Below are 18284 nucleotides of genomic sequence, written 5' to 3'. Positions count from 1 at the left end.
AAAAAAAGGTATTTCAAACAACTCACGCATGGCAGAACCCACGATTAAATCACAGTTAACCGAAGAGACTGCTAATACTTTAGTCATTGCATCTTTAGGGGAGGTTGCCCCATCGAGAGAAAGTAACACCCAACATATTCGAAGGGGTAAGAAGAAGAACAGGATTCAACGTATCCCTAAATGGAAACAGAAAAAACTGCGGTTCCCATCCGTAATTGAGGAGTCGAATAGAACAAAATTAACATCAAGTAGAAAGGATCCAGGGCCCTTGGGGCAATCTATATAGAATGGTGTTTATAATGCAGGGCTAGATAACAGCAATCAGCCGACCAGCTCAAATTCTGTGCTGATTAAGCAGCGGAACCAAGAGGGACAGAAAGAAAGAGGGACCCCTAAAGACAACATGGGTGACATTGAGAATCAGAGTTTTTCCCGCAACATCCTTTTAACTGTTTATGAAACAAGTAGAGACCCTATAACAGGAAATATAGTGACAGATTCATACGCCTCTGTATTAGAACAGGGACTGGTTAGCGGAGGTGCCCCTCTTCCTCCTGGTGGATGGGATACTTTCCCAGTATGGTTAGATCCCGGCCAGTGGAAGGTCGGGGAGGGGGACTTAACCACAGTTTGTATTAGTAAGAGGGTTAGGTCAGGGAGAGGATTGGTCTTAAGGCAGATTGGTAAAAGGCCCATCTGGCATCCAGGGCCGGGTGTCGGGCAGGTGAACTGGACTTTATTCTTTGCTTCCCTGTTCGACACTGACTCAATGTTACTTAATAGAAGCGCTCTTTTACAGTTGTTATCAGAAATAGAGGACTTGCGACTGGTAACAAGTTGGTCTATTTAGATCTGAGGAGTGCCCCTCCAAGTACTAGAGTCAAATTCACGTCAGGGGTAGTCTCAGTGCTAGTATTAGCTAATGTTGATTCCTTTAGGAAGAGAGGAATAGACGTGCTCTCTCGTGGGAACCTTTTTCCTGTTTCACCTGAAAGTTCAGGAAAGATCCACCAGGTGCCAGGTAGTGGGCTCTCCACTCCCATGGGCGTTATAACCCCTATAAATCCTAAAGACATTGAAATACCATTAGGGAGGAACTTAGGAAATAGAGAAATTATTATTATAGGTCCGCAAGTTCAAAGGCCCAGTAGTACCATTATAGAGGATGAGATGGCCCAGTGGAGCCATGTGGCGGTACTCTGAATGGTTCAAAAGAAACTACAAAAATGCCCTTATTGCGGGGGTAGCCAATTGGGCAGAATTCTATCCTGAAATTTAGCTGGGGTAGGAAAAACTAATTGTAAGCTTAAATCGTTATTAGATTATGACCCTAAAATAATTTGCCTCCAGGAAACTTGGAAGGGTGGGGACTTTCAGTTCAAGAACTTTTATGCATATTGTTGTGCAGCAAAATCTTCTGTAAAAGGGCGTGCTAGTGGCGGGTTAGCTATTCTACTTAGCTGTACCATGAGATGGGATCCTGTGATTTACATTCATCCCTCAAAGTGTTGTATGGGTGCGAAGTTGAGGATTGGGGAAGATAAATCAGGGCAAGCTGTTTTTCTTCTTCTGCTAAACGTGTATATTCCCCCAGGGAGAGCATCCAACTCACTGGTTGATTTGATCTGTACTCATGTACAAAGGATAAGTAGCACTGATGAATGCCCGCAGATTATGATGGTGGGTGATTTAAATGACAAATTATCCAACGGTGCAGTCATGTCTTTTTCAAACCTTGAATTGGAGGAAGTATGGTCCATCCCAGATTGTTTACTGCCCGATCATTTAAGATCAGATAAATGAGGTCAGTTACTTCTGCATAATCTGAGAATGTTCGACCTAGTAATGTTAAATGGCAGATTTCCAGAGGATTCCCCAGCCTCTTATACTTATCGGGGCCCATACGGTCACTCATTAATTGATTACATGGTGGTATCTTACCAACTTTTTAGTGTATGTACACAGTTTAGGGTATTTCCTACAAGCATGAGTGATCATGCAATTTTGGCTGTTAATGTTGATATAGAAATTGAGAAGCCTGATCTCTGGAATCATAGGGATGAAACGGTTTTATATAATTGTAGTAATGGGCGCACATGTTGGTTAAATAATCTGCCCCCAAGTTTTAGGAGAGTTCTTGAAAATATTGCTTTTATTAGTACCCAAGAAACCCCTATTGACAGGTTTGAGAGAATCTTGGTTGAAATTAGATCTTTTGATAGAAAAAAGCAAGCTCACAGTTCTGCACCATCAGTGACTATACCATGGGAAATCAAAAAATTTAATCGGTAAATTAATGCTTTAATTAGAGAACAATTTAGGCTGACCACGATACCAAGGCAAAGGATACTTAACAGACTGAAACAGGTACAGTAAAGGAAAATTGTATCGGAACGTAGAAGGGTCGAAGACTAAAATTGGGTTAAACTTCGAGAGGTTGCTCAATCTGGTGACACCAGGAAATATTGGGCACTGATAGCAAACTTTGCGATGGGAGAGAGAAGTCAAAGCCCATTTCGATTCCAGAAGTAGAATGGTCTACGTATATTTCCCAGCTGTGTGCCTTAAATTCCACAGTTGGATGGAATCAAGATGTTGGCTCTGCCCTGTCTATGGGGAGTGAATATGGAGCACCAACATGCCTTCAAGTAGAGGGTTATATTAAAGGGGCAAGACACTCTGGTGTGATGGGCCCAGATGATGTTACAATAGCCATAATAAAACAGGATGGCGAACCGTGGGCTACATTTTTACAGCCACTATTTGTCCATTGTTATACCCATGGTGACATGCCACAATCCTGAAAGGGAAGTATAAGTGTTCCACTTTATAAAAAGGGTCCAAAAAATTCCCCTGCCAGTTTTATACAGATCTCTCTCCTGGATGCGACTGGAAAATTATTTGCGAAGATCATCCTCACCCAGCTGCAAGATTGGGCATTTGAAAATGATCTATTTCCCATAGAACAAACAGGATTTCGTTAAAACAGTAGTACCAGGGATAATATCACCGCCTTGCAAACTTTAACTTGAAAATATCCAGTGAGTCGGGGCATGCCGTTATATGCGGCTTTTATAGATTTCTCTACGGCATTCGACCGGGTAGATCGGGGGACGTTGTGGAGAAAACTGGCCATAATGGGGATACCAGAGAATCTATTACAATTAGTTATTGCACTTCACTCCTCTACTTGGACGCAGGTTTTACTAGGGGAAAAAAAGGGTCTTTCGAGAAAAATAGAAACTAATAATGGGTTGAAGGAAGGGGGCCTTTTGGCCCCTCTTCTTTTTTCTATTTATATTAATGATTTGCCAAAAAGAGTGGGGCTCAGCAAAGGGGACCCCCCCAAATCAGGAAATTTAAAGTTGAGCTTTCTGCTATACGCAGATTATGCCATAATAATGGATTTAACCCCAATCGGACTTCAAAGATGCCTTGCTGAGTTGATTAGGTATACAGAAGAATACCATTTAAAAATAAATATTTTAAAGAGTAAAGTTATGATTTTTAGTCATCGGGGATGTAAAGTCAGAAAAAAATTGCATTGGTTCTTGGGAAAGATGAAACTGGAAGTAGTAAAGTTTTATCCATATTTAGGAAAAAACTTTCCGTCAGCAATCACATGGATCATTGTAAAGGCAAGGCAATTTCATAAGCCTTTGCAATCAAACGATTGTATACACGTTGCGGGAAAAGACACTTCACACACACCTTATCAGTCTATAAAATAAAGATACCACCAACATTGAGCTATGCTTGTGAAACAATAGATGCACAAGAGTGGGATAAATTTGAGAAAGTAGAGAGACGGATCTGGCGCCAAACATGTAATTTTAACTGCACTGCTTCTATCGCAGGGATTAGGCTTGACTTCGCGCTACTCTCCACTTATGTGCTAACTATGGCTGCATGCCTAAAATGGGGCTACGCTCTTGTAAACAGCACCGAGAATAGCTTACGGTAGCGTTATGTGAGGAAAGCTTTGTCAGCATGAGAGAAAAGAGTGCTCTTTTTAGGAATCATTCAAAAGCCTTAACAATGTTCGGTTTAGATAAGGATTTGGCGGCGGTACTCTGTAAACATGCCTTGAAAATCAGAATTAAAAAAACAATCTATGGAGTTTCTCGCGAAAGAGATATTAAAATGTGCGCAGAGAATAGAAATAATGATTGTATTGTGGGGAGTAGTATTTACAAAAAACCCCAACCATATGTTTTATGGAATCTAAAACACGGAGTATGTAGAGTTATTCTGTTGCTTAGACTGAATTTACTCCCGCTAAGAATCGTAACAGGAGCTTGGGAGGGCATTCCTAGACAGGAAAGACTTTGTCACTTATGTAACTCTTGTATACAAGACTTAAATCATGTCTTATTTGTCTGCCCGGCATTGCAATCAATACGTCGCAGATACCTTAGGAATTGTTTTTTAAAATACAATATTGCCACAGCAGAAGAGGCCCGAAACTGTCTGCTGGCACCCCCGTCTGAACTTGTTTGTTTTAACGTTTTTAGCTTTTTAAAACAATTTTTAAACATATATTAGAACAGTATTGATTGATTTACTGTGTATATTTCTGAGCACTTGCACTTTTCCAAACTTTCTTGCTGCTAGCTAACGAGTACTGTATATTTATTTTCCATGTAGGTATCTGAGCACTTCCACTTTTCCAAACATTCTTGCTGCTAGCTAGCGAGTACTGTATGCAGATCTCCTATGTATCTGAGCACTTGCACTTTTCCAACCTTTTTTGCTGCTAGCTATCGAGTACAGTAAGCTGAAAAAATTTCTGTGAAGTTTTAAATATGTTTGCACCGTTATTATACTGCTGGTTATCTTGTACTGTATTGTGAATTGACAAATTCCGGCTCTCCACTACATGGTTACGCTGCTGGTTACTTTGTTTGTATTGCGAATTGACAAATCCCCACTTTTTATTCCATGGTTTTCATTTCGAAATTTTTTATGATAGTTTTAGATTATAATCTTCGTAAAAGTCCCCTATGTACCCATCGATGGTAATCTGATTTATTATGGATCAATCCTCTAGGCACCGGAAAGTTTATTGAATGGTTCCCATATTTACGTTTTTCCTCGTTCTTGTATGATATGCTATGATGAATTTAGTACTTTACTTTCTCTCTTCTTATGGAGTGCAATGCTGATTTTTATATGGATCTTTTTCTTTTATGTGGAACTCTTCGGAGTCCCAAATCATAATAAATAAACTGAAACTAACAAGATCTCTCTCTTCTTCTCAGTAGTATTGACTGCAGTAGACTATTTGACCACTTTCTATAAGGATTGCCTGCAGAATCATTTGGAAATCTCGAAAAGAGCTCCTAAATAGGGCACCAACTCATTTCAGGTCTAAACTTCTATGCTCAGACTTCCCTTCCTTGCATGGAGATGTTTTCATTGATGCCTAGTTAAAGAAATGACTCAGTTCAAACCTCTGTGTATCTTCAACAGTGCAATGCATGCTCACCCTCCTAGGTATTTTCACACAATATTAGTCCTTCTAAAGCCAGCCCAATGAATATGATTTTTTTACCTCAACCTGCTTGTCATCTGCATTACCACATAAAAGCATATTGAAGGGTGGCCATGCTTTTCTTACCTTCTTCCAATTGCTCTGACACCCCCTTTCGTACTACTACTAAATACTTTTAAAATACTGCAAAGCACGACACTCCAAATAAAGTAAATCCATACAACTACTGAGTTGACATAAGCGTAATTGGGCTGAATGTGTGAAGAGGCTCCATCCGTTGTCCCTCTTTATCTTCCACACCTTGCACAAGCCAGTGGTGTTCCCAGGGCCGGCTCTAGGGCTGTGCTACCAGGGTGCTGACTTTGGGGAGATCCGTGTTTGCCAGTGGCGGAGCTAGTCCCTGAGTTTGCGGCCCAGTGATGGCCAGTGCAGGTAAGAGTAGGGGGGTAGGGAGGGATAGATTAAAGCACAGATTAATGTTGCAAAAGGGTTCGTTTGGGTAGAAATTAATTCTTATTTTTAAAGAGAGTCCCCAACTATGGTGTTCCGTTTTCAATTCTAAGTCTGTGCTTCTCCAAACCAATCACTCTTAAACTATACTGTCTACCAGTATAGGTGACATGTCACTCCTACACATTGTAGTCCTCTGACTTATGTAACATTTACTATATGGTGAATTACAAGTGTATGATTGATTATCTCCTTGTAATGTGTGTGTGAGGCAAAGTGCTCTGACACCATACACTGCTGTAAGGGGTGCTATATAACTAATTAAATGCATCTGAAAGAGAGTGGTTATGGAGACTTGAGGGGCACCGCTAAAAGGTGTTGTTAGACCTGGCACCTTGGCGTGGGTCTCCCTTCCATTTTTTTGCTGTTGCCTCATGTGTTTTTGCTGGTTTTAGATGCTTTGGGCACTGTGCCAATGCTATCCAGTGCCACAGTACAAGTGCTCCCTATTGTAAATTGATGTATGGATTAGTGATTCATGATTGGCTGATTTGGTTTACTTGTCAGACCCTAGTACAGTACACCAGGAGTGCCCAGGGCTGGTAATCCAAATGCTGCTAGTGGGCTTGCAGCACTGGTTATGCCACCCACAGAAGCAGCCTGTTAAAGTGTGTCTAAGGCTTGCCATTGCAGAGCCTGTGTGCAGTCTGGTACTGCCATGCTGACTGGGCAAGTGCACCCACTTGCCAGTCCTTAAACCTTCCCTTTTCTGCATATTAGCCACCCCTATGGTAGGCCCAAGGGCAGGGTGCATTATAAGTATAAGGTAGGACATTCCCTGGTGTGTGGCATGTTCTAATGGTGAATTAACTATTTAACTATTGCAAGGCTATCTGTTCCCCATAGGCCAGAATGGTCACTTTGATTATTGCATGATTATTGATGATTAGTACATCTAACTGACTCAGGGAACTAGGTAGAAATTCATGTTTAGTATGCCTGAACTCAGAATGATAAATTACATCTTTTAGTGAAGTTGGTTTTAACATTCTGTGTTTGAAAATACCACTTTTAGAAAGTAGGTATTTTCTTGTCTAACCATCCAAGCCTGCCTCTGCTAGGTTGTGTATTCCTTGTCTGGAATTTGAGTGACAGGGGCTGGGGGATTCCAGGAGACAGGGTGAGTCAGCACAGGGCTGAATAGAGAGATCTGCATGCAGATGGGTGGAAGGAGTTGCACCAGGGACCTGAATAGGGCTGTGCCTTCCCTCCACAATGCTGGCTCCACCTCCTGTGGTGTGTCTGATGCTCTGCCCTGCACTGTGAAAGGAAAGAAGGAGTCATGTAAACAGAGTGCTCCAGGACTGACCGGAACTGGTTTGGATTAGGCAAAGGCCTCTCTGCCTTCAGAGAACAAAGAGAAACTGTGTTAAAAAGGGGGACCTAGACCCCAGAACTTTAGATCACTTTTGGGAAACAAGAAGAAACCTTTGCTGAGGAGAGGAACCAGAAAGACTGAGGAGAGACTATCCCTAAGCTTGAGGGATTGGCTTGCAGTGGTTGCCTAGCTGCCAAAGAGAGGAGAGAGGAACTTTGTGTGTACTTTCAGCAACTTGTGAAGGATCTCCAAGGGCTTGAGAAAGAGCTTGCCTCCTGCTGAAGTCTCAGGGACAACAGACTTCAACCACCAGCTCCCCAAGCGTTCTTTGGAAGTGCCTGCAGTTCTGTTGGCCTTTCTGAGGTACTGCGTGTCGCAAGCAGCTGGAAGGGCGACTCACAAAGAAGAAGCATGTAGCCGCCGCAGCCACTGTCGTTGCATCACTGAACAAGGGTGTCGCCGCTGTAGCTGTCGCATCGCATCGCAGAAGCGTCTCGCAACACCAAAGAAGCGCGTCGCTGCCGCAGCCGCTTTCGTCGCATCACTGAACAAGGATGTCGCCGCTGTAGCTGTCGCATCGCAGAAGCGTCTCGCATCACCGGAGAAGAGTGTCGCCGCCACAGCTGCTGTCGTCGCATCACTGCACAAGGGTGTCGCCACTGCAGTTGTCGCATCACCTCGCCGAAGTGTCTCATATCACCTGAGAAGCGTGTCGCAGGGTCTGCCGTCGGGCGTGCACGCATCGTGTTGCATCAAGAAGAAGGCGCCATCTTTGTTTCATTGCACCGGATCTTCATCGCATCACGGCGTTGCGGGCCGCATCGCCATGGAAGCGCAGTAAGAAACCGACGCATCACCATTCCTGCGTGTAAGGAACCGACGCATCACCTTCCCTGCAACACTTTCGTTGTATAGCGTTACGCATCCAAAGGTACATTGAACTCATAGTGTCACATTTTAACATCTAAAGAGAACTAAGCTAATTCTACCATTTTAGGTACAGTATTGTGGATTTTTTTCATTTGTGGTCTTGTGATAAGTCTATATAAAGAATACTTATTTTTGATATAAAACTTGTGTGGTGTCCATCTGTAGTGTTGTCACTGGGTTACTGTATGTGTTCACAAATGCTTTACACACTGCCTCTGAGATAACCCTGTCTGCTCGTGCCAAGTTACCACGGGGGCGAGCACGGGTTATTTTAGGAGTGTACCTACTGACCCTGACTAGACGCAATGGTCCATATTTGTCAATGGTACCTACCTCTGCCAACTAGAGACCCCCAGTTCTAACAGGTGGTGGTGAGGAAATCTGTAGTGGAGGTGGTCCCCACCTCCACCATGGATGGGGAGATGCCAACAAACATTGTCGCACCGGGCACCACCAGCAATAATGCCGGCCATGGGTGTATTCATATTAAAGGTTGGGACATGGAATGAACAGACAGCAGTAAACTCTGCACCAACAGCTAAAGACCCAATGAGTATAGAAAAGGTACCCACCCATGTGGAGTTTCCCATGATATAAATAAGAGTTAAAAAGACAACAGGATTTTTTGCATAACCAGTTAATCCCAACACAAATCATTCTCCACTATTACCCTAGAAATAAAATAGCAATAGGAATATGTGATCTCTGTCCCTAGTGCGAAACCCTCACATCCGAGCACACAAGTAATTCAGCACCCTCTTCTAGATACCAGAGAAAGAAAAACAACATCTATTTTGCCTATATCTACATCACTGTTTTTTAAAGTGGCATGGGGAGCTAGACTAAAAGCACCACTGCAAAATCATGGAACATCTAATGATGCAGGGACTAGAGTCATTTAACCCCCACTCCAATTATAATCGATACACTGTCTCAGCCAACACTGTTCCATAGGCCCACAAGCAAGGCTCTGTATCTTAGTGCTACGACCAAGCCTAAAATCTGCCTCCACCATGCATACAACCACAGCCGCTGGTCAATTTGGCATTTTGTTGGCCCCCCAAAACAAGCAGAGGCTGTGCACAACCCCCTGGAGCTGGATAGGAGTCTTTATACAGTTAGGTAATAAGGAAATGCACGCACAGCTGTGCTCACATCAGTTGTTTGCAAATGAAGTGCTTGCCAATATTGAAAACCACTTCCAAGCCCACAGCTGCATTCAACACCTACCCCACGCAACCTAGAGTGCCTTGCCCATTTTCAATCAGAATAGCTTCCAGTGGCAGCCCAAAAAATCCACAAATCTTGGTTGTTGAATTAATTTCTTCATATTTTGGTCAAATCTTACAAGTTGCCGGTATACTGTGTTCATCGTTTACAGCACTCTGCAAGCCTTATGTCTTGTGGATATTAGATTTTTATATTTATTTTAAGGTTTTTTAGAGCGCGTAGCAGACCCGTGAGGGTATCAGAGCGCTTTACAAGATTGAAAGGTGGTATACAATAGATTTAGGAGGGGAGGGTACTATTGGGGTAAAAATAGGTAACAACAATATATAAGCAAAATTAAGCAGTACAAAGTCCCGGATACTTTTGGGATAAAAAAATAGGTGGATAGGTTATACAAGAAGGAACGCAGTCTCAAACTCTTGGGTCGGATGTCCAGGAGTGCAGGGTAGGTGTCAACTGCAAAAGCCATGGATAATGCCGAAGTGGTGGGTGGAACAGATTGCTGAGGTGATTGTATTATGATCGTTGTGCGAGGAATTTGCCCATTAGGAAGATACATGTTCTCTTCAGATTTTGCACCCACAAACTTACTCGCACCAGCTACAAACCCCTCTTTGTCGGTGTCCTCCAACCCTGTGCTGATGGTGCATCTGCCCTCAGCACATGGAAAGCACATTTCTTTGGGATGCTTGGGTGCAATAATATCTGTTTCTCAGCTTCCACATCTCCATGACTCGGTGTAAGTACACAAGCACACCTATTAGGTATCTTTTTTTTTCAGAGTTCTTTATTGATTTTATATAGAGCATACAAAAAGACAGTGACAGGGTTATCGTTACTAAAGTGAGGTGTTCTAAGGCAAGGTTATACATTTATAATAAACCGTGAGGGGAACGTATGCCTAGTTGGCCAATAAGATCGCCCCCTGTATACTGTGGAGAAGAAAGATTAGGGAAAGTAGAAGGTGGATAGAGATAGAAGCAGAAAAGAGAGCGCGACAAGTAGCCTGTCTATATTGAATATCTCTGATATACTAAGGATTAGGTGACAAGAGTACAGTTTAAGCTTGGTGAGTCTGCTTGCTCAGACCCACAAGCCTCTTAAACAGTTTACTTTGCTTGTCTTCGTCAGTAAGATGGCGTGTCAGCCAGGTCAGGGGTGGATGTGCGTTAGGGTGACCAACTGGCATTGGTGCAAATTCAGGACGGTGAGTGTAAAAATTCAGGACAAAGGGTCAAAATTCAGGACACGAATTCAGGACTGGTTGACCTTTCTTTTTTGTAAACATCTGAGGTCCACTGGACTGCTGGGCGAATATGGGTCGCATCAGGGATTAGAAAGCAGCTTTCAGATTGAAGGACTATTTGTTTTCCAATTGACTTTATTCCACGGCTGTAGTAAGATGTGGGCATGTTATGTGCACCCATCCCATCTTATTGGAGCCAGGAAATTGTGAAGTAATCTCATGTGTGATACTATTAAGCAATGAACGGCGATTGGCGAGTTCTGGGGCCAGTCTAATTATGAGTACGCTAAATTCCAACTTTGGGGAGACATTTACTATACCATATTTTTCTACATTTCTTTGACTTATTTGGTTGTCATTGGCTGATCACAGGCTACATACAATAAGGCCCCTCCAAGGTTACGGACGTCAAAAAATGGATAATTGTGATTTTTGAATGCGCCTCCTATCAGGCCTCTAGTCCCACATGGGCAGATGTGGCATTATGCAGACACGTGCTGCACGCCAACTCTTTTTGCTTTTTACCTTCCAGTGGGATAGTGGGGAACAAAACACTTTTCTCTGTGCAAGGGGTCATGATTTCCGCGATGGCTCACCCATAAGCTTCAAACTGATTCTCTCTCTGGTATCTGTAGGAGTAGAGACATGTAAGAGTGCTTGCCTCCTTTCTAGATAAGCACCTCACATACAGTGTTTGATTACTTCTGCATCCCCTGTCCTTGTCCCAGTTATCGCTTAAATTTTTCCAAAATATCTTTATTTGCATTTTCAATTTTTCACAGAATAACAGATTAACAGTATAAATATGTGTAGTGAAGAGCAGTTGATTACGTTGTAAGTGGCATAGAATGTAATTTTCACTGCCAAAGCATGTCTGACTAAGCCGAATGCCTGTTCTGTATAGCAGGAAACTGCCTACATATTGGTTCTCCATCCGCTATATCATATATACAAATGTCCGAATAATTACACGCTTATGTCCATCGGGATAGCAAGTTATTTGTCATGCTCTTCATGGCGTTACCCCCCCCCCCTGTTTACAGCTGATGTTTCACGTGGATACCAGTACCTGAGCATACAGTCAAATCAAAAGGATGAGGCAAAATATGATATATATTTATAATCAAACAAACAAACAATGCCTGGGTCACGTCTGGGTTGGTGTGTATGTAGTGTATATACTTCATACCCAGTGCATCCGTGCCAATCTCATCACCCTCTCTTGACCAAGTGGGCCTGTCGCAATATACACCCGTGTTTCCCCGCTAGTGTCGTTCGCATACCGCAAATGCGGCCTGTTTCCCTGTGGCAATCCCTGTCCTCAACTTGAGGCTGTGTCATTGTGTTTCTGCGAGCCCGTGACCTCATCCTGCTTGCAAGGAGCTATTTCCCCTCTCCCCATTCATGCGTGTTAAATCCATAAGTATGGTATCCCAATACTGTGCAATTGGGTGTTTGCGCAATCCCACTATTTCCTCTCTGTGTAGTAATGTGCTTTCGGCTTGTGCCCACACTAGGAGAGATTTTTTCCAACTGTTGACTACAGGGAGATCAGTGTGTTTCCATCACTTAGTTATTAACCTCTTCTCCATGACCAAGCCTAGGTCAATAAATCGCGACGTGACCCTATTTTTCTTTGATCTGGGATAAAGACCTAGTATGCAGACCTTCCATATGCCCATGATTGTCTTGTTGTTGCATGTTGCAAGTGCTGTGATAACTTCTTGCCAATAAGTGTGCAGGGAAGAGCAAAACCAGAGCATATGTAGGAGGTCCGCGTCTGTGTGTAGGCAGCGCGGGCACGCCACGGTGTTAGTGTGAAAGTATTGGTTCAGTTTATCCGGGGAGAGGTACGCCCTTTGTGTTATATATAACCGTATTAGTTTAAACCTAGAGTTTCTCGGAACCTTAGGGGGATTAGCTAGCAGTGTGTCCCACTCTCGGTCCGTCCATTGTTGTCCCCTATCTGCTTCCCATCGCAATCGGAAGGCCATCATGGGTTTCATTGTGTGGATGAGTAGCACCTCAACCAGCCAGTGTACAATGTGTGATCCGTTGCCCATAATATGCAAGTATTGCATCAGTAGATGTGTCTCTGGCTCGTTGGTGATGTCTCCCCATGTCGTAGAGAGCGATCTTGTGATTGTAATATATAGTAAGAATTGACCTGCGGGCAAGTCATAATCATTTGCCAGAGTCTCAAATGGTATCAAAGAGCCCTCTGTATAGAGATCGCCTAATGTACTCATTTCTGCTTAATGCCAGTGTGCAAGTGCCCCGTTAGAGGTGCTCGCCTTGCCCCTAGGCATCTCCAGAAGTGGTAGTGTCAGGCATAGGGGGTTGTATCTCTTGTGAGGTACAAGCTCCGCTTATAACAACGGTGTGCCACGGCCAGATAGGTCTGTAACGGGCGAGGTGATCGAGCAATAGGGTGGAACAAGTGATATATTTGGGATTGAGATCAAGGCGGCTGCACAGTGGCTGTGTCTTCTAAACCCTAACCTGCAAACAATCTCGTCACCAATTGTAATTGCGCCGCCAAGTAGTACAAGTCCATATTAGGAAGCGCCAAGCTTCCTTTACTGGTAGGGGCTTGTAGTTTCCATAGTGCGATGCGGGGGCGACCCTTGTTCAAGATGAGATCTCGGGTCAATTGTTCGAGGTCGCGAAAGGTTCTGGCCGGAACATAGTCCGGGAGATTCGAAAAATAATACAATAATTTGAGTAGTATTATCATCTTAGTCAGTGTGATTCTGCCCATCACATTCAAAAGGAGTGACAGTAGATATAGCCCTGATCAGATTTCCCTCCACCACATCCGTGGGGTTCCGATATATAAAGATGCCTGGATACCGGAACGTAGATGGATACCATCGGAAAGAAGAGTTGCTCCTACGCACGTTTATTTAGGCTGTGTCATCACGGAATGGATACAGGCCGGATTTGTCCAGTTCACCCGGAGACTCAACACTTTCTCGAAATCTTGAAGTGTGTCCGCTATGGTAGCAGAGATATCATGTAGGTCCCTTAGGTACAACAGCAAATCTTCAGCATACAATGAGACAGTATGCCAGCCGTCCCCCAAGTGGATGCCCCAATCCACCCCCTCCCTGCAGAGTCATGTTGCCAACGGCTCCATGGCAAGAGAACAGGAGCGGAGGCAAGGGGCAGCCTTGTCTGGTACCTCTATACACCCGTATGCTGTCCGATATGAGTCGGCCTTCCTAACTCTAACAGTGGGGCGTTTGTATAACAACTGCACCATTTGTAGAAACGTGTCTTCCAGCCCATACCCTCGTAGCACCTCGGAGAGCTATGACCACACCAAGGAGTCAAAGGCCTTTTCCAGGTCCAAGACCAAACAGCCAGATCAGGGCCAAATATCTGCAGCGTAGTGCTGCACCCTGAAAAGCCTTTGTATGTTAAGCGCTGTACTTCTAGTGGGGACAAACCCGTTCTGGTCCGTGTGCACTAAGTTTCGTATCAGTGGGGCCAGGTGTGCAGCTATTATGGATGCTAGGACCTTGTAGTCAGTATTAAGCAGTGCCAGTGGTCTGTATGAGCCTAGCATTTCTGGATCCCTACGAGGCTTAGGGAGAGAGATCAGCAACGCTTCATTCTGCGTATCAGAAAGGGTAGAGTCCTCTATTGCAGTCTCATACACCTTCTTTAGTTGGGGTGCCAACACCTCCACATAGGCCTTATAAAACTCTGCCGGCAAGCCATCTGGGCCCAGAGATTTGCCATTGGCCAGTGCGCTTATGCTCGCCCTAATTTACCCCAGTAAAATAGGGTCATCGGGCTCAAGTTTTTGCTTGGGCGTGACCTGTGGCCGGGCAATATTTTCTAGATATCAGCAAATGTCATTCCCGGTGACTTGGATATGGGACTTATATAAAGTAGCATAGTGTGTTATGAACTCCCAATGTATGCCTTGTTGTGAATAGACTATATCACCCTGCGTCAACCTGGGAGAAGTGATGAGCGAATCCCAGTTATTGCTTCGTGAGGTGAAAGCCACCTCTAAAGACAGGAAACAGACAGAAATATACACTACATTAAAAAAAACGCCCACCGTCTCCTGGGCACTATATAAGAAAAAAGTATTCCCAGACTCTACCTGATTTTATTTCCTGTCTTTCTGGACAGTGACGAGGGATGCTGGTCAATGCCAGCCTTTGTCCTTCACTGAAATTTCAGACTGTTCTTTGCCCCTGCTAAGTTTTGGGGAGTCCAGGGGCAGCAAGCATGGGAAGTTCTGGAATGGATTCCCAAATCTGTGTGGTACGCCCAGGTTAAGAACGTGGTTTTACTACCCTTAAACTGGGCCCGCATGTTAAATTTTTTGTGACTCTATGGGAAAGCACAGTATTGGTTCCCTTCTTTGGCGTATAATTGCTTACAGTCAGCACTGAATTTACCATGTAACACATTAATTTGGATCATTTCAATCCACTCACTGGTTTGGATGCTTCATTTCCTTCTCCTCTCTTGAGACTTCTGGTCCAAAGGCCTCATATATTCATACAATATTCTGCATGCATGAGTGTTGTTTGGGTACTCTGTGCATGTAAGTTGGATGGGGACGCCGCACATGATTGTCCCTGGTGCTTATGCGATGGGTGGAGCTGCACACACACACACGTGAAACTTCATCTATGTTTGTATTCTTCGTATATTCAAAATGTTATGTATGATAGAGGAATGATGCCAAATCAGTGGATTTCTACTCAATTTTTAACTTTAAAAAAGCATATTTGAGGTCAGTGCATTTAAACATTGCTTTGCTGAGGTGAGCACTATGTGAGTTGCAACACAGAAAACACTTTTCTAAAAGGAGACGTTTCTCCTTTTCCATATCTTTCTTCCTCCTCTTGCTCCCTTCTCCCAAAAGATCTAGTGGCGTGAGGAGGGATGAAAAAGAGGATATAATTAAATTGATTGTTGTTGAACCCCCAGCAACAAGAAAGGCAGAACGGTGAAAGTTGGCAGTAAAGTCTCTTGATAGCAGGATGAGTTTACTCTGATGTTTCTGGATATGATAACAATGATGGAGCTTCATCTTTAGGAGATCAGAGTGTTAAATATATTTTAAAAGATTTTCTGCCTGCTATTTCAATTCAAGTAAGAAATAATATGAGTGTTCCCCCTGTTGATGCCCCTGGTACTGCAGAGGACGCTCTGCTAAGACAACTTAAGAAAGTGCCTAACAACGGGTTGCGTATCCACCAGTTTGTTATGCATGCAATCCTCAATGAGAGGACAAATCCAGGTCAGACACATATACTCAGATTCATGGCTAAACTTTATCCACTTGAAAAAATGGAGAACACATTTCTCAATGCACTTCGTGTGGACTCTGTCATGACCAGTCTTGATGGAAGGTCCACTATGACTAAGGAGAAGATACATAAGGACCCAAAAGAGAAGGATACTGCTATAAAAACATTTATTCTGGCTTTCATTTGGACCTCGAAGCATGAATTTATAGGTCTCATACGGCTACATCAATGATTTTAGACTTCAAACTCCTCTTTAAAGCAATTTATGAAGGCAAGAATTTTCTGATTTGTTGGAAGGTTAAGGAATTCAAGTAGACTTACTTTCCAAAATGTATTTTGCTTTGGTCATATGGATCATCAGTAACTGCACGTCAGAACCTTTTCAATAAAGATTGATATACAGACTCAGCACAAAGATCAGCTGTTTTGGAATGCTTTTTTAGGTGATCCATGAACTGCAAGAGAAGCTTACAAATAGTTAAAAAAAATGAGCATACCTTTCTCTTTCAAAAGACATTAAGGTAGATCAGCCAGTACATCCTAAGATCAAAATCCTCTTTTAGACAACCTTTACAGAACAACAAAATGCAGATCATGGTATTGTTTCAGGTACGTTTCAGAAAAAAAACATATACTGGGACAAAGGCCCCTTGTTCCTACCTATACATGTTTTTGGGAAAAAGGTAAGTCAAAACATGCAGGTGGATAGATGGATCCATCACAACCAACCACAGTGAGAAAAGTCGACTTCAGACTTTTGCATTTGTCTGTAGAGGGTTTAGGAATAGAATAAATTTCAACTACTAAGGAATGTGGGAAGCTCAAGGAATGAAAGACTTCCCCACCAAAGAAGTGATACCTCCAATATCAGAGGCTGTAAAAGGTCAAGGGGTGTACTCAATTGAATTCCTGGTACCCAAAGCAAAGAGGCTTTGATTGTGATAGACCTGAAGAAATTGAACAAATCTGTCAAGCACATCCCCTTCAATATGGAAACCCTTCAAATGATAACTCCTTTGCTCTCAGCAGACCTTTTCGCTTGTAACAGACTTCATTGATGCACAGCTTTGGAACATCCTAAGATCCTAAGGTTTTGCATTTAGAATGCTTACTGGCAGTTTCAAGTTCTCCTGTTCAGTCTAACATCTGCGCCAAGAGTATTCACCAAGGTAGCAGCCCCTTTGGTTGCTTGTCTACATTTAAAAGGAGTTCCAATCTTTTTGAACTGTGTTGATTGGGTGATTCATTCGGCTTCAGAAAAGAAACTGTTTCAGTTGCTAGAGATTACAAGGTTAGCCCTGAGCCAGCACAGGGACACAGTATATCATTTGAAGGAAGGAGCATCTTGCCTTCACAATCATCTATTGAATTTGCTATCTTGACAAGATGCCCCAGCATGGAGGCAGTTGTAAGTTGAATGACATATGACACCATAAGTGTTCACTTTCCAATAGGCAAGGATGCAACTTTAACCCATATTTGCATCTTCAATAGATGTGGTCCCTGTAGGGAAAATGGTTATTAGTTGTCTAGGATGCGAGTCCTGCTCAAGAAATAGATCCATGGAAGCAATAATCATGTTTAAATGCATTCATGTCAATGACCATCAATAATAGTTTAAAAAACTATTTGAACTCAAAATAACATGTGTTATTAACACATACCAAAACACAGACAGAATTCCAAAAGCGAAAGACCATGGAGAAAACAACTGAACCAGAGAATAAGCAACGGGTGAGAATACACCTAACCAGAAAGCAAGCAAAGGGTGGCTTACACCCAACCAGAAAGTAAGCAAGGGGTGACTGGCACCCAAACAGAAAGCAAGCAACAGGTGAATGACACCAAACAAGAAAGCAAGCAACGGGTGGCTGACATCCAAACAGAAAGCAAGCAACAGGTGGCTGACACCCAAACAGAAATCAAGCAACGGGTGGCTAACACCCAAACAGAAAACAAGCAACAGGTGACTGACACCCAACAAGAAAGCAAGCAACGGGTGACTAACACCCAAACAGAAAGCAAGCAATAGGTGACTGACAGCCAACCAGAAAGCGCGCAGCGGGTGGCATACACCCAACCATAAAGTAGGGGAGATCTACGCCCCACAGAAGTAAGGGAAATCTCCACACAGAAAACGCAAATAAGAGAGTGATCTGGCTGGGCGGCACCCCACAGACGATAAATGGTGCAGACACACCTCAAAATGAGACCACACAGGAAAGAAAACGAAGAGAAATGCACATTTAACCAGTAGTACAGAAGAGCAAAAAA

Source organism: Triturus cristatus, chromosome 11, assembly GCF_964204655.1.
Source record: "Triturus cristatus chromosome 11, aTriCri1.1, whole genome shotgun sequence".
Classification (NCBI taxonomy): Eukaryota; Metazoa; Chordata; class Amphibia; order Caudata; family Salamandridae; genus Triturus; species Triturus cristatus.
Note: the sequence above shows the minus strand (reverse complement) of the source record.